A 26,161-nucleotide genomic window follows, 5' to 3' on the forward strand; every position below is an offset into this window, starting at 1 on the left:
CTGATAAAGATGTTTTAACCTTTTTTGTATTACTAAAGTAATAGTAATAATGACTAGCATTTGAGGACTTAACTACACGTCAATACTATCTCAAATACTTCACATTTGTGTGATTATTTCACTCCCCAAAACAGGTCTTTGAGGAAATACTATTACTACCCCCATTTCACAAGTGAAAATGAAGGCCAGTGTGATTAAGTGACTTCCTCAGCCAGACATCCTGTAAATGGAGAATCCACACAGAGGCCCTCTGCCCCACAAACTGGCTCTTGACAAGTAAACGCATTGCCCACAGTCCCTAAGTATGTCAAGTAAACAGCAACACAAACATTCACTTTACTGAATTACTTACTGAAGTAATTATTTACTGAATTATTTACTGAAATCATAACGCACACTTCCTGAGCGTTAGCTCCGCTGCCCAGAGCTAACAATTTGGTGGGAGACGTAATGGACTAGTATTCGGTCCATTGTAATATGTAGTTCCAAGTAAATGAAACCACCACAGGCCAACAATTTAGGACAAATTCTTCCTCTGACCAATGTTTTCACACTGGTTTTTAAGATGAAAGAAATCAGTGAATGAAAAAAAAAAAAAAGATGAAAAGAAATCAATGAATGAATACTTTTCCCTTATTTTTGATGAAGCTGTTCACAAACATTTTTTATAATTTTGTTTATTTATTTATGGCTGTTCTGGGTCTTCGTTGGTGCATGGTCTTTTCTCTAGTCATGCTATGCAAGCTCTAGGTGCACGGGCTTCAGTAGTTGTGGTATGTGGGCTGAATAACTGTGGCTCCAAGGCTCTAGAGCCAGGCTTGGTAGCTGTGGCACACAGGCTTAGTCGCTCTGAGGCATGTGGGATCTTCCCTGACCAGGGATCAAACCCGTGGCAGGAGGATTCTTTACCACTGAGCCATCAGGGAAGCTCCATAGACATTTTTTAAAGGAAAACAGTTGAAAATTATCAACTAAAGCTTTAGGCCATTCATTCTCCAGCTTATTCAGGAGAGGAGTGATAACAGAAAAGTTTACTTAAGTCAATCTCAGATACAAAGTCTAAAAAAAAAAAAAAAAAGCATATGATGTTTCAGATGAACAGCTGAGCTACTCAAGTATTCATGACATGTTAAATGTAAAGTCTAAGTCACCATAACAAATTCTTATCCTAATGTGAACAATTTCCTTTTGTAGACTGTACATACTGCTGGATTCTACTTTACAGAATTACACACCGTGCTGTATGTACTTATTTTCCTATGTTTAACATCAGTTTCTTCTCCACAAGAAAAAAACACTTCATATTTCATTATAGGTTAAAATTCCTCATACTGACATCATTATTCAGGCTTTTTGGAATCGGAAGTAGCTCTAAAGGTATCATATAAATAACCCATTTTTGTCTTCAGATCAATTACCCCTTCAATACATTTCTAGGTTACTTAATTTGTAAATCTAACCACATCACTTTTCTGTTTAAAAGCTGTCAATGATTTCTAGAAAAAGCCAAAGTAGTTTGGCCCACAGAGCACACAGGCCCTCCAAGCAAGGTCCCCATCCCCATCTCCAGACTCAAGTCACTTCTGTACACTGGTAACGTCAGGTTACTCGGAATCACTGTACACACTGGGATTTCACACCACTGTACCTTTACTAATATTGTCTCCTATGCCTGCCGTGCTGAGTCACTTCAGTCATGTCCCACTCTGTGTGTGACCCCATGGACTGTAGCCCACCCAGCTCCTCTGTCAATGGGATTCTCCAGGCAAGAATACTAGAGTGGGTTGCCATGCCCCTCTCCAGGGGATCTTCCTGACCCAGGGATTAAACAGGCATCTCTTACACCTAACCTGCATCAGCAGGTGGGTTCTTTACCATGAGCACCACCCAGGAAGCCCAATTCTTTTACTTTTTTTTTTTTTTTGGCTTATTTAACCATCCTGAACTCAGAAAGTCATTTCCTAGAAGTATTCACTTAAGTTCCATGCTAGTCTGAGTAACTTTTCTCTGTTTCCTAAGATAAATAATACCTCTTAGAATTCATCATGAAACTGTCTGTGTGATTTTCTTAAGAGCAGGAAGTAATTTTATTCATCCATATGCTCCCAGAACCCAAATTGAAGGCTAGGGGCGGGGCTTCAGTGAATCTCTGAAACTAAACTGTATGAACTTAAGGGAGCTATTACGTATAAATGAACTGCTTCAAAGAGTAGTTGAGGATCTTTCTATGAAGAATGCAAGATAATATAAAGATAATATAAAGGCAACTGTGGTCTCCTCAGGAATATCCTTGGCAAAATCTGACCATTCTCTAAGCCATTACTGAGATTCTCCTTAGTTCTGGACTATGCTTCCCTTCGAGGCTTAAAGCCCCGAGAGACTGACATGAAGTCAAATGCATTTCCAAGGAGAGTCTACTAACCCAACGAAAGACTGAAAGATATCAAAAACTCCTTTATAAGGGGATCTATTTAAAACCCCAGTGTCAACCAATTTTTACTTTCTGCCTAGAATGATGTATGTGTAGGAGAATGAGCTGTAATGTTCCCAAAGTGCCTTGTTTTCTCTGATACAAATATATTTACAAGGACCTGGTTCAGAGGATTCTGGAGAGCGTTCACCACATCAAGATGTTAGGGAGTGGGCTAGTATGTCGTGGGGATACAGTCTGAAAATGGGGCCCCTTCTCCCAAGGACGGGAAAGGAGCTAGAGGTGGAGATCTGAGCAGTGGGGTTAAGCCAAACTCCTGAAGTGACCCTTTCCTCTTCACCCGACTCCTCTCAGACATCCAGTTTTTCAAAGTCCTGTGCCTCCAAGCCTGATCTCACTTGAGTTCCTGCCAGGCTTACGTGTGTACCACATTAGCACCCCAGTGACCTGAAGATTCTACGTAATTGTTTTATGTATATATGCAAATACACAAATGTCAACATTTTAAGTAATCTGATAAACTCTTTGGAACCATGCAAAAAACAGAAATAAAACCCTAGTGTTATTAATACTGCAGATATGAAATTCAGAATGTGGAAGCTCTCTAGCTCAAACTGTCAAAATCACAGTTAACTGACTTAGCATGAAAATGAATCCTTATTTTGAAACCTATTCCAGTTGTTATAATCAATCTTACTAAAATACACAGTGTACTTGATATATCATTACAATTTTTACAGCTAAAGAAAAATAGTAGAATATAACGTGATTCCCACAACACAGAAGAGGGTGGCCTCCCTTTACTCCAGGATAAACAAGGGATCCAGATGTTTCTTTATGTGAACTGCACAAGAAATATTTCTCAAGGTTTATGATAAATCCACAGTCTGCATGTGTTTCTATAGTAACAGTGCACGCAGACAGTCTACAGATGTGAACCAGCTATGCTGCTTCTTGAAAACCTGGCATTTTTACTGTTTGATGATTTCTGTGGCAAACCACTATAAAAACAATACATCATGTTCAAAATTTAGAGGTTATTTGTGCTTTAAAGCAAGAAAAAATTGATATTAAATTTAAGTATATACAAATTGAGGTGTAACAAGAGAAAGCTATCAAATATATTCATATACTGACTTCTAACTGAATGATCACTAACATTTGAAAGTCAGATCCTGTATTTGAAATCAGTTGAATACATACAAGCATTACCCCTCCAAAAATATCAACTGAGACTCATATTTAATGACAGAATATGAAGATTTCTTGATGACAGCATCAAGGGAGTCATTTTACTATTTTTTCCCCAAATCTACACCAAGAAGAAAATGGTAATAGGAGTTAATTTTATTTTTTTTAAAAAGGGTCCATTATTTTTAGTACATAGGTCTGCAAAGGTAAAACCAGGGCCTCTATAAAGTAAAAACTTGAAAAAACATGCAGAATCTATATAGGAAGAATGCTAAAATCCCCTAAATGCTAGGAGACTCCCTTTCTTTTTGCTTGTATGTTCTCTTCATATTTTAATCACATCCATGATCAGAGTGATCCTTTGACTATAAGCTATAAATTCTGTATTACCCATTTTGGCTTTCATAATTTAAAAATTGTTTGTTAGTAATGTAATGACAAAAGTGTATTGTTAAAAAAAGAACAGAGGTATATAATTTTGTTATAATTTTCTGTTTTAAAACTGTGAGTCATTCATCCTTTTTGAAAATAAGACAGAAATATTTTTAAAGAGTCCAAACACACACCTTTAAAAATCAGGAAACATAAAACCGCTACCAAGTATGAACAAGATGCAAATTATGTTAAAAATTAATATTCTTCCTTCACAAGCCTTTTGACATTTTTACTTCACTGCACATACAGAAAACTGGGGGTGAAAGTTATGGGGAAAAAAATCAGCCATTTGGTTCTAAGAACTTGATCATGCCTCTTTAGTACCAAAAAGGGAATGAGTAATAATATTTACCTTTTAATCACTAAAAGTAGCTAGAATTGATAGCATCTAATCTGGCTATCTGGCTATGCTATAGACAAAAAGCACTAACTGAATTTGGTACAGTGACTATACAACTCAATGTCAATCTTTCAAACCAAGTGTGTCCTGCTTGAAAATTTTTAATCAAGGAAATTTTTTTGTTTGCTCAGTCGCTAAGTCAAGCCCAACTCTTTGCGACACTATGGACTGGAGCATGCCACTGTCAAGGAAATACAAAGTTAATAAATTGAAGTGGTGTTCCATTTGTTTTTAAGTTATCTTATCTTTTGAAGGAACTAAAACTGTATCAGTTTACAAGACTTAACATTTATTCACAAACAAACAAAAGTTCTTCTAAAAGCAACCAAGAGTTACACAGTTGGTAGTTACAGCGGTCTATCCATATCTGTAACTATAGTGGTATAAAAGCAAATTATTTCTGACAAATTGGGCATTTTCTCTCAGTTTGTTAAATTCCCATGATAATACAAAGGCTTGAATTTGGAGGCTGCTACATAAATATATTAACTCTACAGGTTCTTTTAATTTCCTTATGACTTTGGAATGAAAATTTGAGGATGTCAAAATCATGAGGTTTGAAAAGAGTGCTGGTCAAACTTCTGAATCATTTAAAGAGGTTTACTACCATTCTGATTGAGGCTAACTCTTTGAAAGTTTAATGCAAAAAAAAAAAAAAAAAAGTGTGGGGAATTCCCTGGTGGTTCAGTGGTTAGGACTCTGTGCTTTCACTGTGGGGGATTTGGGTTCAGTCCTTGGTCAGGGAACTAAGATCCTGCAAGCCAAGTGGTGCAACCCCCCCCAAAAAAAAGTTAAAATTTCATGTTATGATTAAGGGGAAAATATTTTCTTTTCTGAACTGTATTTCAGCAATTATACTAATAAAACATCAATTCTCCAAATGATACCAAGGCTCACAGTATTTTAGTATGTTAAATGAATGTTCTTTATTAGTAAACCTTATCTGGGTACACGACTTAAAGGTACTTTCCGAGGTAGCCTTCTAAAAAGAACTCTAAGCTGGTGACTAATTTCTGGGTTAAACTGGAAAATCTGCTTGCTTTAAAAAATAAACAATTCAGGAGAGAATATATTTCCTGTATATTGTCACGTGATTTTACTCATCTATCCACCAAGATAGAAAAGGAATCACATCGTTTTTATACAATTACCAACATCTACCCAAATCAAAATTGTCTTGCTCCATCCTTATCTCATAAACTCAAGATGCATCAAAAATGCTCTTCTAGAACAGGATTTGTTACAGGACATTTATTCATCAAGCAATTAAGCAAAAGCATAAGACTGGCCACTCTCTTTAATAAATGAAGAAATAAAATCTGAATCTGATGCTTAAACAATAAAAATGAAACAGAAATAAATACTGGTAAGGTTTTCTTTTCTTGCTCCCCACTAAGATACAGTATTATAGTCTTACTTTCTTAAAAGACACAGTAATATTCCTACAGAATGCCCTGCTAATCTGTCAATTTGACTCAGTTTAAATAAGTGAATGCTGTCACAGAAGGCTACATAGTGTCTTGTTCCATTTATGTAAAATGTCCAGAATAGGTAAATCCATAGACGGAAAGCAGAGTGGTGGTTGTGGGGTTAGGTAAGAGGAGGAAACAACCGAGGCTATATCAAAAGGAATGCTCTAAAATGAAATCAAGAAAGTATTTGCAAAAAATAAATAAATAAATAAAAAGAAAGTATTTGCATATATTTCTCAACAATAAAGTCTACAATATCCATACAAAGATTTACTGGTTTGTACACACATATACAATGTACTCGAAATATAAAGCTCTACATTTAGTAACCTACAGTGATTAAAAGGTGAGGTACTGGCAAAGAGACAGACAATGAAACAGACTATGACCTGAGACACAGACCTAAGCTTACACAGGAATTTGGCATGGAACAGAAGAGTCATGGCAGATGAGTGAAGAAAGGATAGGAGATTCAAAGAATGGTACCAGACAACTGTTTATCCACATACGAAAAAAATTACACCCTCGTAATGGCACCCCACTCCAGTACTCTTGCCTGGAAAATCCCATGGATGGAGGAGCCTGGAAGGCTGCAGTCCATGGGGTCGCTGAGGGGCGGACACGACTGAGCGACTTCACTTTCACTTTTCACTCTCATGCACTGGAGAAGGCAATGGCAACCTACTCCAGCATCCTGCCTGAAGAATCCCAGGGATGGGGGAACCTGGTGGGCTGCCATCTATGGGGTCGCACAGAGTTGGACACAACTGAAGTGACTTAGCAGCAGCAGCAGCACCATGTAATATACCACTTCCAGGTGAAATAAAGACCAGATATAAAAAGTCAAAAATTAAAAACTTCTAAGGAAAAACAAAAACAAAAAATGGAAGTAGATCATTATGAACTTAAGGTGGGGAAGGACTTCTTAAACAATACATAAAGAGTACAAAACATTGATGAATAAAATCAACAATATTTTTTTAACTGTACGTCAAAAGATAACACAAATGAGTGAGAAGACAACTCCAGACCAGGAGAAGATAAACGAAGTGCAGAGCAGAGCTGGGTTCTACCCTCCAACCTTCTGCCAGATCTGCTCAGTTCTGGCTATGTTCACTGGCTGTGCCTTGTCATTTCTCATATGAATTCGAGTAGTAACTTCAAGCCGTTCTTCCTGCTTCCAAAACTGTCCACCTCCAATCTACTCTGTCTAGTATTGACAGTACTTAAAAACACCCCCCTACACACACAAAAATGCACTAACTTCCCATGGCTCTCCACGCCTTAAAATAAACTCCAGAAAGCAAAATGCCTTTTCTAGATTTGGCCCCTGCCTACTTGTCCAGCCTTCTCTCGTCCTGCTTCTGTATTCCGACCTTGGCTTCCACCTTGCTCTCATTTCCTCTCTCATATCACTCAGCTTTTAAGCTTCTGTTCGGCTGTGTTAAAATGCCCCAAGAAGCTTTTCCAGACCACCCCTCACCCACATCCTACCTATACCCCACTAGAGCACTAATACACCAGAGAGAGCCGTCTTGAGCTATAGGAAGGGTATGTATGCAAGTCAACATAATCTCAAAACATCGGAGTAAGAAATAAGAGTAAAATACTTAATTACATCCAGTCTGGATACCAGATGCTGTCTGCTAATTGCCCTCTGTAGGCTGAGACAATGTTGGGCCGACGTTCATTCCAGCTCTTCCTTCCTTCCCATTCTGCTGCTGCTACAATAGGAGGGAGACCAAAAGTTGCAGCCAGGTTGTCCCCACCCCAATCCATACAGGTTCCTCTAATAAAGCACGTTGTTTACTGAGCACCTACTATGTACCCGTCACCACACTAAGCACTAAAGCTGTAGAGATGAAAATTCAGACGTGGTACCTGGAATCCCACAGGTGCATTACTACTGGAGAGAGAAAAAAAAAAGCATGACGGGAAAGTGCTGGAGATGAGGCTCCATTAAATGCACTTATTCATTTCATACTGAGGGCCTGTCTTACGTTTGGTCCTAAGTACTAGAGATAAAAGATGAGCAAGACAAGAGTCTCTGTGGACACAAAGGGACAAGTGTCCTGGAAGCCAAAGGAAAGCATCTGAGGGTGAGAAGTGGGGGGATGTGGGACAGAGAGGATTCAGGGGACCTCAGACATTTCCAGGCATAGGAAAACAAACAGTCCTAAACTGTGGAAGGGAGGGGAGTTACATTAACCTACATCACTTAAAACAGTTAAAAGCTTCCTTGGCATCTTAGTTTCACACCTTCTAAATGATCTAGATTATATACATATACTTCTTGATATGCTGCAAAACCAAATTACAAGGATTTGATGAAAGGACATTACATAATTCAGGGAAATAAAACAACTTCAATGCCAGAGAATATGGCAAGACTGGAAGTTTACAATGAGGAACGGGACTATTCCATCTCTGAAACTGACATCAAGTGGTGAGCACATTGTCAATAAACAGATCAAACACAAGGGAATGCTACAGCAACGGGCTACAGGCTTAGATGAACGATGTATGTTAATATGCGCTAAGAGCCGTTAGGTAACCAGTGTTACTGAAATGCCACAGGCTCCTTTTTAGCAGCATGAATTTACAACTGACTATACAGTTTTGCTTTGTCCCTCCTAAAAGCATCATGAATAAAGCAGGCAAGTATCTGCACCTTGATTTATATGACCAACATAAAACCAAATGAAAAGTAGGTAATCGCGGCACCGGGGCGTGTGCGCAGGAGTGAGGTCGGCCGCTCGCCCGAAGCGGGAGGGAGGGGGCGGCGGCAAGAATTAAAAAAAAAAAAAAGAAAAGAAAAGTAGGTAATCAGGACTAAGAGGAAATAAAACAAAACAAAATTTCCCCCTACTATTTTTAAGCTTTTTCAAAAATTTAGTATGTACTTTTACTATATTTCATCAAGTAATCTTTTCATGAGAATTAACTTATTGTGGAAGATACTTTATTAAGTTCTGGAAATTCAGAGTATAAACACAGCATACAAAAGAGTCACTGGTTGACAAGAGATGTTTTTTCCCAGGAAACTGAATATTTACATAACTGTATTTAATATGAAGCTTGCTAGCATGAATCTAATCATTCTATAGGCATATATAAACTATTAACATATTAGCATTCATATTTTCCAAAAGAGCAGTTATATTAAGCAATGAAGCTTTGTCTTTTGTTCAGAGTATAAAAACTGCAACCACTACTAATGGGATTAAGAGAAACTATCACAACATTATCTCTGTTGAGGATAACAAATTATAAGAAGAATCTGAAACTAATAAAAGTGAAAAAATGAAAGTTAAATCACACAGTCCCTTATTTGTGATCCCATGGACTGTAGCTTGCCTGACTCCTCTGTTCATGGAATTCTCCAGGCAAGGGAGTACGGGAGTGGGTTGCCATTTTCTTCTCCAGGGGATCTTCTCTACCCAGGGATCAAACCCGGGTCTCCTGCATTGCAGGCAGATTCTTTACTAACTGAGCCACCAGGTACACCCTTTTTTTTTGATCATTTATAGGCTAATACAAAACCCGGACTAAATACAAAATCACCTTCTATTAAAATGCCAACCTGTATTAGAGGCGTCTTTGAGTAACTTCAGCATTCAGAGAATTGCCAAATGTGTTCTGATTTCTAAAGTTCATACTTATCTTTAATTTCCAAAGCAAAGGGTAGCCATGCCTTCTTTGGTCATGGAAAAACCAACCAACCAGAAAGACAAAACTGATACTTCACTTCTACCAGAGGTACGGGTACTTTTATGTTTTGCTCACTGCTGTTAACTCTCTCCCCCAACACAGTTAGGGAATGAACAAGACTGCTAAATGAACACAGGAAAGGCAGAAGAGACAAAAGGAAATTAGAACCTCTATCTTATTGAATGTTCATTTCCAACCAGGTAATGAAGACAGAATTAAGTAGGATTTGGCTATCAAACTACAGTCAAAAGTATAGCCTCAGGGACTTCCCAGCAATCCGGTGTTTAAGACTTTACCTTCCAGTGCAGGGTGTGTGGGTTCGATCCCTGGTTGGGGAGCTAACATCCCACATGCCACACAGTGCAGCCTCAAACTAAAAAAAAAGAGGGGGGGAGAAGTACAACCCCAAATCACAGCATTAGTATTTACCATAGTAGGACTTCAACTTCATAATCTGAAATTATGCAGATAATTCCAATGTGTACCTCATCAAATGTGCATGTTATACTAATCTCTAAAATTACTGACATTTCCCAAGAGCCAAATATGAGTTACCAAATCAAATTTGGTCTTTAGCATCTGGACTTGACGTAACCCACTGATCAAGAAGGAAGTGATCTGGGACTTCCCTGGTGGTCCGGTGGTTTAAGATTCCATGCTCCCAATGCAGGGCGCCACCACTCCATCCCTGGTCAAGGAACTAGATCCTACCTGCCACAACTAACAATTCCATAGGCCACAACTAAGAACTGGTGCAGCCAAGTATTTTAAAAAGTGGTCCAAAATTCAAACATATGACTGAGAATCAGACTGAGAAAGCAACACAACTCATCAAGTTCACACTCTGAAACAAGGGTTTTCAGCGTCGGCACTGCTGACATTTGAGAAGGCTGTCATGTGTATTCAAGATATTTATCAGCATTCTGGCCTCTACCCACTAGATGCCTGTAGTCCACCTGCCAATAATAATTTTTAAAAAAAGTCTCTAAACACTGCCAAATGTCCCTTGGAAGGCAAAATCACCCTTGGGTTGAGAACCACTGCCCTAAAAGGATGTTGACCAAAATGTACATCCTTACTAGAGTCTGTTCTCTTTTGTTTTGTCTTTTGCTTCTCTGTTGAGTCTATAAAGAACAAATAAAGGGCTTCCCTGGTGGTTCAGTGGTTAAGAGTCTGCCTTGCAACGCAGGGGATACCTGTTTGATCCCTGGTCTGGGAAGATCTCACGTGCTGAGGAGCAACTGAGCCCACACTCCACAACTACTGAAGCCCGTACATCTAGAGCCCATGCTCTGTAACAAGAGAACCCACCGCATCGAGAAGCCCGCACACCGCAAGAAGAGTAGCCCCCGCCAGATGCAACTAAAGAAAGCCCACGTGCAGCAAGGAAGACCCACCACAACCAAACAAGAAAAAAGATTTAAAAATCTTAAAAAAAAAAAAAAAAAGTTAGCATGTCACTTTAAGAAATACAATTCATAAATGATATAAAAGATTTAAAAATCTTAAAAAAAAAGTTAGCATGTCTCTTTAGGAAATAAATTCATTAATTATTAATTAAGAAAATGCTCATTATTTCTTCAGCTTGTATACTATTTTTCAATGACTAATACACAGATGTTTTCCTGAATATGGTATATTTATGAGTATTCAAACGTTAAACAAAGAAACCTGCAACAACTCAAAATAGACCCAGATTTTAATCTGTAATATATTAAGAATCTCTCTGAAATGTCAACAAAAATACTTTCAAATGCTTCAAGTAAAATAATTTATTGAGCACTTACACTGTGATGTTCCAAGTGTTTTACAAGTATTTTCATTTAATCTTCAGGAAACTCCTGCAGTTTTTTGCAGTATCTCCATTTTATAGATGAGGAAACTGAAGGACAGACAGGTTAGGTGGCCTCCCCAAGGTCACACACGAAATAAGGGCAGAGACAGGAGTCAAAGCAGGTAGTCTTGCCTCATGACCTGTACCCTTTACCACACGCTATACCATCAGTAGCCATGGAATCACTTCTCTGTCACATCTGTATCGATTCAGAAAGACAACCATTCAGGAAACATCCGTACAATTAACAAAGGCTGCATCTTCAACTTGCATAGAAGCTGTGATGGAGAGAATAAGGACTCCCCAACCAAACGCCCACATCCTAATCCCCAGAACCTGTGAACACGCTACCTGACGTGGCAAAAAAAAGGACTCTGCAGTTGTGATGAAGTCAAGGATTTGACAATGGAGAGATTATCCGTGTGAATAGGCCCAGGGTAGTGCCTAGGATCCTTACAAGTGAAAAGGGGATGGAGAAGAGTCAGAGAGAGGTTTGAAGACGCTCTGCTCTGGCACAGAAAATGAGGAAGGGGAACATGGGCCAGGGAACGCAGGCACCTCTAGAAGGTGGAAAAGGCCGGGAGAGTCTCCTCAAGAACCTCCAGGAGGAACGCAGTCCTGCTCATACCTTGATCTTAGCCCCATGAGACCCACGGAGGCCTTCCAGCACCCAGAACGATAAGATAATAAATGTGTACTGCTTTAAATTTTGTTGTGTTTAAGCCGCTAAGTTTGACAACATTTGTTAGTGAGTCAACAGGAAACTAATGCCGTGTCTTCTCTGACAGCATTTCTAAACACTCCCTTTGTCTTTATTAGTTCTACTGCAAAATAGGTAGGGAGGAGCAAAATTCCCTTAGATTCCTTAACCTAAGATTTGGGGAACACGAAACAGAAATGTCACTTGCAAAGGTTTTAGCCCACCACAACAGGAATAGTCCTATCTATGGATACAAAGATGCTAATGTGACCTACGACCTGCCCCTAGACAGCCAGAAGCCTTTAGATTTTAATTGCTAAGAAGGTGTTGCTGCCACCTTTAACAATGCGGAAGGGAAGGAAAGGATTTCTTCCCATTTTGTTACCACAATCACTGCCACTGTCGATGCTCTGGATTTCTAGTCAGAGTCGTGACACAAGAAACGAAAAGGCAGTAAAGCCATCATCATGCACGACATGATAATGTTATGGATCCTTTCATTACTAAAATACTATATCTTTCAATCAGACAACCAAAATCTTCAGGCCACACTGGAATTTGTGGTTGATTTTCACAAAATTATGTGATGGGTATGGAGAAAACTTGCAGTAGTAAAGACAGCACTACGGTAAGAGCTATTGTTTAAATGTCTGTTAAACATGTAATAGCCACAGTTAATAAAGCCCCCTCGCAGCCATCCAAAAGAACTCTACCAAGCCAACATTTTGTCTAATGAACAACCTCTCACTGGAAATTTATTTGGTAAAGGTGAATAATGTATATGTTGCCTAAATAAAAAGATTTTCATTCACATTTCAAAACATTAACTATTTAAGCCTATGTACAGGAACAGATTAGTAAAAATAACACCCTTTTCACACTTACCATGCTGGCATTTAAAGATCAGAACTTAAATCACCCAATTTACTGGAAGAGACATTTGATCTCTGACTACCCACAGATAACTCAAACCACTATCAAACAGTGCTTTTATCAGGTAAAGTGCCCATGTCTGCTGCGCAGTGATGTCCATTCAAAGATGATAAGTCAAAACACCACACTGGAAAACCAGAGTTTGGCAGCGCTCTCTGTTCCGACCAGTGGCAAACAAATAAGTGATTTCAAGTAAATCCCTTAATCTCTAAGAGGTTAGGAAATAAGGCTGAATACTCAAAAACCGACCATGGAAATATTTTCTCACTTGTTTTTCCATTTTGTCAATTGTATGATGTTTTATGTGGAGACGATTTATTTAGTACATATGTGTATGCCTGGACAAAAGTCTCTTTTTAAAATAAGAGTTCCCAGAGAAATGCTTCTATACAAAATCATTCTAAACTAATCCCATATATTGCTCACGCCAACATCACCAAGAGAATCAAAAGCTGACCCTCACCCTGCCTATACCCAGACTCTAAGTGGCTTCTTATTCCAGATATACTAATATATCTAATTCCCCACAAAGTCTTTTTCTCCTTTTGTTTGTGACATGGTTTATTACTGAACATCAACTATGTACCAGGCCCTGTTCTAGGTCCTAGGAAATCAAAGGAAATATGATCCTAGTCTCATGGAGCTTAAAGAAGCATGAAAATTTCAGATGATGATAAGCTATCAATACTATAAAACAGGATACAGTGACTGCAGGATACAGTAACTCCTGGATTGTTATCAAAAGGATTAGTAGAATCCAAACCAGGAATTAGTCATATAGAAAGACTGGAGGAAGACATGTGAAGAAGTGATTACCAGCCATATCTTTTATTTTCTTTCAAGTTCTCTTTGTCTCAAAGGCTTCCGAGGCTATAGTAAAAAGATTTAAATAACAGTTTATAGTCACTTATTCCACGTAATATAAGAAGTTTAAGATTTCAACATTATTTAACCATAATGATGCCAAAAAAATACTGAAATGAAACCATTTTATTGATCAGTTGTACACAGTCTGTTTATAACTGCAACAATCAAAAGTTTTTAAAAAGACTTTTATAAATTGTTTTACTTAAAATTTTTAAATATTTAAAATTTGTATGGTATAAAATAATAATCAAATAACTAAGTTGTTTCCTGTAAATGATTTACTATCTAAAATAATGAGCATTTGAAAAAATGAGATGTTAAAATCCCAACCCCACAAAAACACAATATACCATAACCACAAGGGCAAAAAGGGTGAAAATGTCCACTTCTACTTAATTCCTTCCCTTAAAGAATACCTAAATTTGGGCTATGTGATTAATTTTAAACAACGTAAAATTAAATAAAATTTAGTTCTCAAGTACACTAGCCACATTTCAAGTGCTCAAAATCCACAGTGACGAGTGGCCACTATACCGGCCAGCCAGAGACAGGGTATTTCCATCTCTGCAGAAAACTCTATTGGTCAGTGTGGATGTAAATCATTTCTCCAATTTGACCCAAACACAAACATCCTAAAAAAAGCTTATAAACATAAAGGTGATAATACATTTTTTTCAAGAAACTGGTGAACAATACTGTAAAGCTCGACAGAAATCACATACAAGGAAATTGAGCAATCAGACCTGCATGCCACATAAGGTAAGATAAATCAGGGACAAGGGAAAATGTGCTCTGACTTTGGCCTTGAAGTCGTGAGCCTTCGGTTTTCGTCGTGATTCTACCTCTCTGGCTTGGCTTCATGAATTCTGAAGACATACAACATGTTAGGACTTCTGTTTACAGCCCATAATAAAGGTTAAATGAGGTGATCCAGGTCACCTGAAATGACCCCAAACAAGGGGAAAACGAACTATGATTCCTCCCAGTCACCAACATATAAATGTATGGTTTGGATATGCATGCTGACAAGAACATGTAATTTTAAAAATTAACTTTATTGTCTCACCTACCCTATTGATATTATTTAAAGGCGTTAATTATTTGCAATAGCAAACAATTACATTGAATTCACAACCAATACCTATTTACAAAAATAAGATTTTAAGGGTAAAGCATGATCACCATATTTCTTTCTACAAAATTCACTAAGTAAGGGATCAAAATGTGTTAGAGAAGTGGCACTTTTTCTTATCATTTTTAATTTTTCTGAGTGTATACCACTAGTAATAGAGCAACACTATTTTTTTTAAACTTTTGCTCTTGTAGTAAGGTATAGCCGATAAACAAACAATGCTGTGACAGTTTCAGGTGAATTGTGAAGGGACTCAGCCATACACATACATATATCCATTCTCCCCCTAACTCTCGTTCCATCTAAGCTGCCACAGAACACTGAGAAGAGTTCCATGCAGCAACACTATTTTTAAAACATAATTGTTATAAACATAACTACTCCGTAATCTGTTTTAACTCCAGTGTCATCACCTCAAATATATTCTAAAATTTTCACTTAATAATTTTCCACTAAACATATGTTAAGAGAAAGATGATGGTCAAGGACATTAAAATATCCTGGAAAAAGGAGTGAAGTTATGTGAAATTAAACACAATTAGTGAATGAAATATAAAAACAAAAAAAACCCAAAACCTCACTCTATAATTTCATTTAACCAGGAGCCCTGTCACTAAATACAGTCATACAATTTTCACTTGACTATTAAGTTACTATTCCATTAAGTTACACAACATTTTAGGTTGCTTTGTAGTTCTTATTTTTTCCTGACTAAACCACATTACTATTGAACTTCCTTGCACCAATACAAAACACCCAATTTCCCTTATCTGTTTGGTTTAACCTCGCCATCCTCACTTTGTTCTTGACCACATTGGGTAACAACAGATATGGCAACCACTGAAAGAAAATTCACATCAAATTATTTTCCAATCCCTTACGTCAAGGAGACTAGCTCACAGTGAAAATTATGACAGACATGTGACTTACATCCGTCATCTTGTTCTACTTACTATGAAGTCTAGTAAACTAACAAGTTCATCCACATAGTTTCCTTCCTCTTTCCCTGGCAAAATGTTTAATTATAGTAAATTGGTCTGAGATTGTTAAAATTTTACTTTCTTTTACCATAGCAAGGCAATGTATCACAGAAATGATATGTAGTTTTTAAAGTACTAAGCAATTTACCATAACATCTAAAATGATAATTTACTAAGTTTATCTTTCCTATAAAGACCAGTGTTTTTTTCATTTGGTTCATCACTTTAGTATTTTAGGTTCAATTGTCAACATTTCACCTTTAAAATAAACAATGAAGAAAACATAAGGGACTTTATACCATATATTCAAATTTTACATTATCACTTATTTGCTTCATCAGAACACGAAGCACTGGTGAAGCTATAGCCATCAAGCTGTTGTAATAACAACAGTGGAAGTAAAATTCGACTGGAAAGTTAACTTCATGTTTATACTTGCACCAGCATGAATTCTCTTTACCAACTGAGAAACACCCATATAACCCATGCAAAGATCGGCTCAAGCACTAATTACCATTCAACCTTTAACATCTATGGAAGTGCATTTAGGCCAACTGAGTTCACATCTTCACCCAAGAAACATCTGACTAAAGAATAACTCATGTTGCATGTTATTTTTCTTATATTAAAAAAACATTTATTATCAGCTACGTGCCCAGTCTAGTTCTAGGTACTCTCTAGCACTTCTAGTTTGGATCCCTATAATTTCCAAAAGTAGTCATTTTTTCATCTCTACTTTAGAGGTAAGAAAACATTGAGCCCCAGTGGTAAGAGGTATGGTGGGGATAAGAACTGAGTTCTCCTTGACTCTTGCCCTATAGTCCACTGCCCGTTTTTTTTTTTTTTTTAAAAAAGGATGTTTTGTTAAATGGCTCAAAGCAAACAGAACAACTTTCAGGGTGAAGGTCAGTCAGAGCAAAGCAAGTCTCTTAATAAAAACAAAGCCATACTTTTTATATGATGACAAGTTTGCTACAGTTGATTATATAGGTATAGCATACTTTCCATAGACAATTTCTAAAAAAAGATGTTTCTAAATAAAATTTGAATGAAAAGAAAGGTATTTTAAAACCATATACAATACTGTCTCATTAAAGGCATCTTGAACAGAAAGATGATTTTATAATTCAAAAAATCTACCACACACTTTGTCATGTTTTCTTAACATAGGAATATGAACATCTTGTTATCATAGGTGAGTTTTAAATCAATGCATACACAGATACAAAGTATGCATCAGTTATATCTTAATAAAGCTGGAAATAAAATTTTTCAAAAATAAATGCTAGGAATTATAAAGGAAAAAACTATACCACACAAGCTGCTGTGTCCTTGTATACTTATACTACACTTTTAAAAACCACAAATAAATGCAATTTTTAAAAAACAAAGCCTCTATGATATTGCTGGGAGTTTAAATTTGTTTGAACCTTGCTGGAAATGTTCTAAAATTGACTGTGGTGACAGCTGAACAATTCTGTGAATATACTATAAACCATTACACTGTACATTTTAAATGGCTGATTTGTAGAGTATGTGAATTATTTTTCAACAAAAATGTTATTAAAAAACCTTTCTTAATTCTACATTTATTGTAATGAAATCATCAGTCATATAATTTTTTAATATTTAAGAATATTCATCAAATTACAATATCTATCTAAAAACTGCAAACTGCCTAAAATACCATCGACAGAATAATGATAAACAGATATGCCACACACATACAATTATATATATCAAGTTAAAAAAATCACATTCTCAAGAAAATTTATTTCACAATAAAGCAGGTTATAAAATGATATTGTGCACCATTACAATTTGTCCAAAAAAAAAAAAAAAAAAATGCATAGGAAAGACACCGGAAGGATACAGAACAAAATGTTAACTGCAGCTATTTGCAGTTGGTAAGATTTCAGGGGATTATAATCTTTATATCTTACTGCAGTTTTCAATTTCTCTATAATAAATAAGACTTACATAATTTAAACATAATAAATGTTTTTAAACTAGCAGCCACTTTGGAAAGGACAATTTTCCATTAAAAATTAAAAACTAATAGGGCTATCAGCATTTCTTTGGGGTGCTACCTGTGTAGACCTATAGGCATAAAGGTGTAATTCTTTAATTAATGCCTTAACCTCAATACCTTAATTCCATTACACAATAAAATAAATTCTAATGATCAAGGCTTACATGTACAGGTGATAACATAGAAAACATGAGATGACCAAAAGCATATTAACCTTACTTAATACACAAAACCAAATTACCTAATTTAGGTTTAAAAACTGTATCAAATCATGTTTGTTTCCATATCTAGGAAAACATATATGCTCATTTCAAGATTGAAAATAAACATTTCTCTTTCTTGCAGGAGGAAAAATTAGCTAGGCATGTATTTAACGTTCACCCAACATAAAAAAGAACAACATTCTATTGGAATTCTAGGTAAAGCATAACAAGAAGCTTCTTACCACAACCAAACATGAAATACCATATTCTGATGTATTTGGATCCTGAAGAGATCATGAGAAACACAGAGGGCTTAAAATAACAAAATTTCAAAAGCCAGGAAGAGGCTTTATGTATGCAGATGTCCTTTGTCATTTATAAAAATGTCCTTCACAAAGTCACGTTGGAGAATTTTACTCAAATAGACTGTGTTCATCAGGTAGTCAGAGAGGAAAAAAATTCAACTTTTTTCTGCTATCAAAATCCTCCAGAGACTTCCTTGGCGGTCCAGTGGCTAAGACTGCACTCCCAATGCAGGGGGCCAGGTTCGATCCCTGGTCAGGGAACTAGATCCTGCATGATGCAACTAAGACCTGGCACAGCCAAATAAATAAATGTCTTTTTTTTTTTTAATTCCCTAAAAAAAAAAAAAAACCCTAAAGCCAACATTTAACCTTTCCCAATCTATAAGAAAATAGTCTAGAAATCGAGGGGAGCATATTAAAATAGGTTTCTCCAGTTAAGAAAGAAATTTGGTTCACCTAGCCAAGATGCAGTGAGGGTAAAACTCAGGATGCACCACAGATGAAGAGTCACACAGGCTGCCACTGCTGACTGCTTCTCAGGTTGATACTTTTCCTCATGGTTACATTAATGTGAAAGCAAGAGAGTCAAACTAGTTTTTGTAAATAAGATACTTAAGTTAGGAGATTATTGATATAGGCAAATCTGACATTTTCGAAGCAAAAGCCATTGTTAAGAGTTTGCACATAAATCTAAAACCAGTAGTCACTGAATCTGACCAGAAAGTGTAACGGAGACGAACTCTGAAGAAACAACTTTGTGTAACACAGCATGATTGTTGTAGGATTCAGCATTATTTTTTTCCACGTTCATTAGTAAAGCACCAAGATTTCAAATCACTAAATGACTACACCAAATGTTGGGAAACTTTTTTTTTTTAATTGTCTAGGTAACACTTTGATAACAACAAAAACTGGTAATTCAGTTTTTACTGAGTGTTGACCCCTCCCTCTTGGTTATTCATTTTTCCGCTTAGTTTTCAGCACACCATTATCCCTCAAGACCAACTACCACTACAGCAATATCACTTAAACCAATGAGGCTGTCTTTGCAGCTTTTCTTAAAGGACTTATTACCTGGCACATGACTCCATGATGTCCACTTTCTAATTGTTTGTTTATACTGTACATTTAGGTTTTATGCTTTTTTTATAAATATGTCACATTTTACAACTTAAAGTCTTTAAAGAGGGCTTTTAAGGTTTTGTTTTTTATGTATTGCTTTCTTATGACTCCACAGTAAGACTCACCAGACACAATACCGTCTTGCCTAAGGCCAAAATGCCAGTAGGCAAGCCTCCACATGAGACTTCCTAATCTTCGTTATCTCAAATCAATTTGATAAACTAAATTTTGTTTCACCCACAAAATCCAAGGAAGCCACATATTTCTTTAATTTAAAATGCCTACTTATTTAAATTGAGTTAAATAATCCTCGGGCTTTCCAACTTCACACACACACACACACACACACGTTACTGTGCTGGAATTCTATCAAACAGGCTTCCCCAGTGGCTCAGAGGTAAAGAATCCACCTGCAATGCAGGAGACTGTGGAGATGTGGGTTTGACCCCGGGGTCAAGAAGATCTCCTGGATGAGGAAATGGCAACCCACTCCAGTATTCTTGCCTGGAGAATCCCTTGGGCAGAGAAGTCTGGCAGGCTACAGTCGCTGGGGTCGAAAAAGACTGGGACACTCTCAGAAGGTGTCATGTAACAGCAAAGGATTATCAGACCGTAATATTCATACTCAAACATTGTTAAAAGGAAACTATATGAAAGTAAATTTTTTTTCATTTTCGTACTCGCCTTCCTCTCAATATAATTCTAAACCTAGATGAAAAAGGGAACCTAGTATAAAGAGCTTTCATTGTAGATCACTCAGTGATAACACAGATGCACATCTATTGATAAAATTTAAAAATAAGCCAAAAACCATTTATCAAAGAGCTTTTCAAATCCAAAATCTTTCAACAGGCAGATGTGCCTTAGAAGTAACGACACACATCCGTTTAGTAAAAATTGAACATTTTCTAAATCACAAAATTTTAAATATGCCTTTTCCCTTATTGTCATGTATGAGCACAATGTAACACAGAAGTGTTTAAAAATACTCATTAAGTCCTTATTAAGGTCAACAATAAAAATGAAACAAAAACCCTCTATTTAAAAAAGTGTTAGATAGTCATAGTATAATCAATTCCTTAAATGTATCTATATTTATATTTATTAAAAGATTAGCCTGCAGAAATAAAACTCACCATTCATTTAAAACCTCAAATGCTGGACATGTTGTTTATTAACAAATGAATAAATCAGCTGCTCTTTCAACATACAATACAAACTTTTTTTTTAAGTAAAACTAAAAACAGCATTGCATCAAAAACAGATTTTATGGATATCAAATTCTAAACCTTTCTAAAGCTCTAATGATTTTAATTTTTTAAGTGTTTAAAACAGATTTTTTGTTTTAAAAGAACTCGATGAATAAGTATCCATGGTTATGAATTTTCTTCTTATAGTAAAAAATAATTTAAAACAATCAATGGTGACTATGATTTTTTTAAAAAAACTTGTCTTCAATTAGGTGCTTTTAGCTCATTTAACAAACTTACTACTGTCTGAATCTTCTTTCCAAATTCTTTTCCAGGACCAAGCTGGACCTCTTCTTTTTTTAAATTTCATTGACAATTTAATTAAAACAGGAAAAATTCTGCCAAAGCTACTTGATTACTCAAAACAAAATTCAAGATACCTGGGCAAGACTCACTTATACATGTAAAAATATTCTGTGCATATGATATATGTACGGCATGGTGAACAAAGTATGGAAAAAAAGAAAAGCCTTGACCTCACTGCAAGTTAAGCCCCTTGCGCTCACTATACTAACCATGCCTAACCTTGAGTATTCCCCCTCACCTTGAGCTTTGACAGAAAGCACAAGTACATTCACAATAATTAAGTAACATGATGTGGTATAAAGTAGCGGTCTCCAACTTTTTTGGCACCAGGGACCAGTTTTGTGAAAGATAATTTTTTCTAGAGACCAGGGTGGAGGGGTTGGTTTCAGGATGATTCAAGAGCATTACATTTATTGCACACTTTATTTCTACTATTATTACTTCAGCTCCACCTCAGTCATCAGGCATTAGATATCTGAGGTTGGGGACCCCTGGGATAAAGAGTCAGGAAACAGGTTTGTTACCGAAGCCTTGGACTTAACTTTTTGGTCTCAGTGATTTCTCTTGTAAAATAAAGTAGTTGGACTATACCTCTTCTATATAAAGAGGCTGTCAGGGACTTAATTCAGGATCTGCTATACTACTTATAACAGCAAAAACTTGTTAACAACGTCCTATTCCAAATAATGGAATACTATATAACCCTTAAAAAATTAAAACAAGAAAGCTGTAGGTCCATGTGTGCTGGTTTGCAAGGATGTCCCAGGTAGCCTATTAAAACAAAAAAAGCAAAATGCGAATAGTGTGATCCAATTTTATGTATTTTAAGACAAACGTATATACATATGTACAGGAATTTTCTAGGAGGACACACAAGAAACCTCAAAATGGTTATTATGGAGAATGGAGTGCTAACCTTAAAAAAATCTCTCAGTCTCTCTTAATATTTGAAACCCCACACAACTGTTGGAAGGATAGAAGGAAATCATTCACAAAAGTCACTTAGCCCAGAACATGTTTAGAGGACAACAACTATCAGCAGCTATTACTAGTGTTATTATGATGAACTCCAGAAACTGAATACCCAGTTTCTGGATACTTAGAATCCGACAACTGACTGAGGACTTTGACAATTCATTCAAGCATGACCAACCTCAAGGCAACCAATTTCCTTTACCCAAAACTCATTCAATCTGATCAGTCTAAGAAATCACATATCTATTAACTTAAAGTAAAAAAAAAAAAAGCTATCACAGGCCACAGGTGAGCTAATGATGGACATGGTAATGAGAGCAAAGTCTGGATTTTAATTAAGAATCATCTATTCAGAGTAGCCTTCCTCATTATATGACTCCCTAGCCAAGGAATCAGAATACTCAGGGTAGCTGGGCAGGGCACCTTTCTCTTTACAAAATTCTGAATCTTTACAAAAGGCTGAATTTATAGGAGTACTTTTTTTTAAGTAATGCAAGCTTCCAAGAATCTTTTCTTATTTTAATACACAACAGTCTCTCATTTTCCTAAAAATGTATGGCACTGTTAGTTCATTTACAAATTAACTACAAATCACATGTCAATCAAGCAGGAGATATAAAAATGAAACCACCATATAAAGAAATTCCAAAAAAAAAAGCATACTGAACAGTTTTTTTGAGAGTAGCTTTCCCTCATAAGATTCTTTAAAAATTCAGGCTGAATATTATCAAATCAAAAACACTCCAAGCTGTAAATCTAACCCCTCTTCTGAAAGTGCTCTCCCAGAGTAACACTCTAATAATTTTCTATTTAATTTTTCCAAAAGACCAAGAACATATCTTAAAACTCTATTTAACAACTTAAAAGGATAATGCACTAAGATTAAATCAAAATGTAGTACAACTGGTTTGAGTCCATAAAATCATACTAAAATTTTAACAGGCTTTACTGGTATTAGAGAACAATTTCAATATCAATATGACGGATTAAAGTTTGGATTCCCCCAATTACAATAATATAGCAAAAACAAAAGGTCATTCACACATTTAATCCTTTTCAGTATGAAAATAAACCAGGCTCCACTTAGTTTATCTAAATTTGTTAGTATTTAAACCTTTAGAATAGTAAGTAACTATTTTCAAATCACACAAGTAGATACATTTGAATACATTAGAGTTACTGTTGCTTTCCTGGAGAGTGTGATCTGAAGTTCCCACCAAAAAAACCTGGCACCTAAACGATGCTCTGAGATCTGCATGCCTGCTTCACAGATCATTGCACTGTGCTGAACTGACATTTGGAGATTGTATTGAGCAACTGTATGGAAGCAAGGGGAAGGGATGCAGGAGGGTTTATTTTTAAAAAGAAAACATTTAACACACCCATCCTCTATAAGCAAGAGCTATCAGAAAAATCTTTTAAAAATACACACATTTCTAATTTTCCAACACTCGAACTACAGAAAGTAGATATTCTACCACAGGAGACCTTCCAATCCCCTCTTCTCCCCCACAGTGTTTTGCCAAGAGCACAAGCCCAAGTAAAACAACCCAGGCAATTTCCTTGTTTACTCAAAGAATTGCAGAAAACACGTTGACTGCTTCGGAAGCTTCTGAAACAAATGCATTTCCAATATTTAAAAGACTTTTCATGAGCATGCTTGAAATAGAGAGACTAGTTATGATTCCTTCACCCAGTATTAAATACTTTTAACTTTATTAAAAGGGTTAAATTTTACACTGAAGCTCATTAGCATGCCGTGTTCGCAACCAGCAGGAAGAGGGAAAAGAGAGGTGAGAGAAAGCAGCGAAACACACAAGATGGAAAACATTACTACCTCCTTTGGTGGATATAAATAATTTTATATGACCCCAAGATGTATGGGAAGAGTTCATGAATAGAAAGAAGGGGGGTTAAAAATCTGGACTGGCCCCTTCTAGAATCCTACTGATGTCGGAGACAAGAAGGAATTTATTTACACTGCAGTGCCTGGCAGCAAACATGGCTGCCCCTGCCCCCTTTAAATCTGAATAGTCTTCACTCCCTCACCAAAACCATCAAATTATGGCCATGGCTATCCCTGTCTTGCTACCATTACAGGAACACACCTTCTCCTCCCTCAAAGCAGTAAAACCCACACCTCTCCATTTCACAACACCATAACCACTAGCTTCTCCATTCTCGAGCCTTGAAAGAAAACGCACAGAATACACAAATATAGGAACAAAAGGCTTTCCCTTCCTAACACTCCAGCAATCCCCCTGCTCCTTCTTTTCCTCCCACTCTGTGACGCTTGGTTCGTAGTTCTCACCCCTTGTCAACATTCAGTTCATTTCCTTCCCGAGCCCAATCCTGGGTCTCCCGGTTTCCTGAGTCTATTTCCTATCTTCCGATTGCATCCTGTCTCAATCACTTCTTACCCTTTTTTCCTAATCCACCTTTTCCTCCACTTTCATTCCCTCATAGCTCCCTTAGGGCCTCGTCTCTCCATCACATTCCTTCTCCTTCCCCCAGACTCTCCTCTAGTTCACACACTCCACCCCCAAACCTGCCTATTGCTCAGTCCGCCCAGGTCTCCCATCTCCGAACCCAACTCTTCTCCTCGCTCCCTGCCCCCTCCCCCGTTCCATCTTTATCCCCGCCCCCATCCCACCTCTACTCCCAATTCCCAGCTCAGCGCCACTCCATCCCTCATCCCAGTCCCTACCTCCCCAGCTCCACCTCCCAATCCCCTCCACACCCCGACCCTGCCCCATCCTTCCAGCCCCCCTCGAGCCCTTCCGGGCCACCCAGTGGTCCTCCCATCCCTGCTTAGGTCTTTCTCCCGATCCGGGTCCCATTCCTAGGTCGCCCCCTCCTCGTCGTCCCCTCCTCAGCCCTCCCTTCCAACACACACACACACACACACACACACACACACACACACACCCTCACACTTTCTCTCTCACACACATACAAGCGCGCATTCACTTTACCTTCAGTTTGTTCCATTCTAACCCCCCGGCCGTGTCAGTACGATCACAGGAGAGACACGGAGGCCCGGAGTGGGGATGGGGCGCGGGCAGCCGCCGGGTCCGCGGCGGGAGGAGGCGGAACCAAGCTAGGCCTCATGAAATCCCCGGGCTAGATTTCCCCCGCGCCGGACGCCTCTGCCATGGCCGGCCGGCACCGAGGAGGGGGCCACGGCCGGGCCGGGCCGGGGCCGGCCGCGCAGCGAAAGGAGGAAGGCTGCGGGCGGGAGGGTGGGCGGCGGAGACGGAGGGATGGGGGTCGCCGCGCAGCTGCAGCTCCCACAGACGAGCCCGTGGCTGGCGGCCGGGCCGGGGCAGTAGGGTCCTCGGGGCTCGACGCGGCCTCGCGCGCCTCTCCGCGGGCGATCAGTGTGGACAGTCCCCCTCGGCCTCCGCCTCCGTCCTGGCCGCCCGCTGCCGCCGCCCGCTCCCGCCGCCGCCGCCACCGCGCACAAAGCCCCCCCCCACCCCGACTCTCTGGGCGCCCCCGCCGCCGCCGCCAAATCTTCAGCCGCTGATTGGCCGCTGGCCGCGGCGCCTGCCGGGAAATGCAGTCCGGGGCTGGGAGCGCCAAGGGCCGAAAGGAGGAAGAGGCTCGTCAGCCTGTGGAGAGGAGGAGCGGGGGTGGGGGTGGGGGGAGCCAGAAACGCGAGCCGCCTGGCGGAGTCTAGACGAGAAGTGAGACCGCAGGCGATCCGGGCGGAGAGACAGGAAGGTGCGATGCGGAGGCCGAGTGAAAAACAAAACAAAACTAGAGGACGGGGTGGAGGTTGGGCCGGTGAGGCCAAAGTGTGCTCGTGCGTGTTCTTTGATGCTTGAGGAAATAACAGCGTCTGTCAGTCACCCGACGGCGGGACTCCTCGGGGTGACA

General features: G+C 38.3%; 1 protein-coding gene across 7 annotated transcripts in view; it reads right to left on the reverse strand.

Annotated features, from left to right (window-relative positions):
• Window positions 1-25,743, reverse strand: part of NSD3 (nuclear receptor binding SET domain protein 3) — a 97,931-nt gene extending 72,188 nt beyond the window's left edge. For 6 of the 7 annotated variants that reach the window (XM_086380238.1, XM_086380237.1, XM_086380236.1 and 3 more), the window contains exon 1: window positions 25,255-25,743. The gene's annotated coding sequence lies outside the window, so the exon portion shown is untranslated. Of the gene's footprint in view, window positions 1-11,427; window positions 11,790-25,254 lie in introns of those variants that run through there. The other variant, XM_086380235.1, reaches the window with a different exon arrangement.
• Window positions 25,744-26,161: the final 418 nt, after the last annotated feature.

The sequence above is a fragment of the Bos grunniens genome, chromosome 27 (assembly GCF_055505025.1).
Source record: "Bos grunniens cultivar Pamir isolate PY7600 chromosome 27, Bosgru_T2T1.0, whole genome shotgun sequence".
Taxonomy (NCBI): Eukaryota; Metazoa; Chordata; class Mammalia; order Artiodactyla; family Bovidae; genus Bos; species Bos grunniens.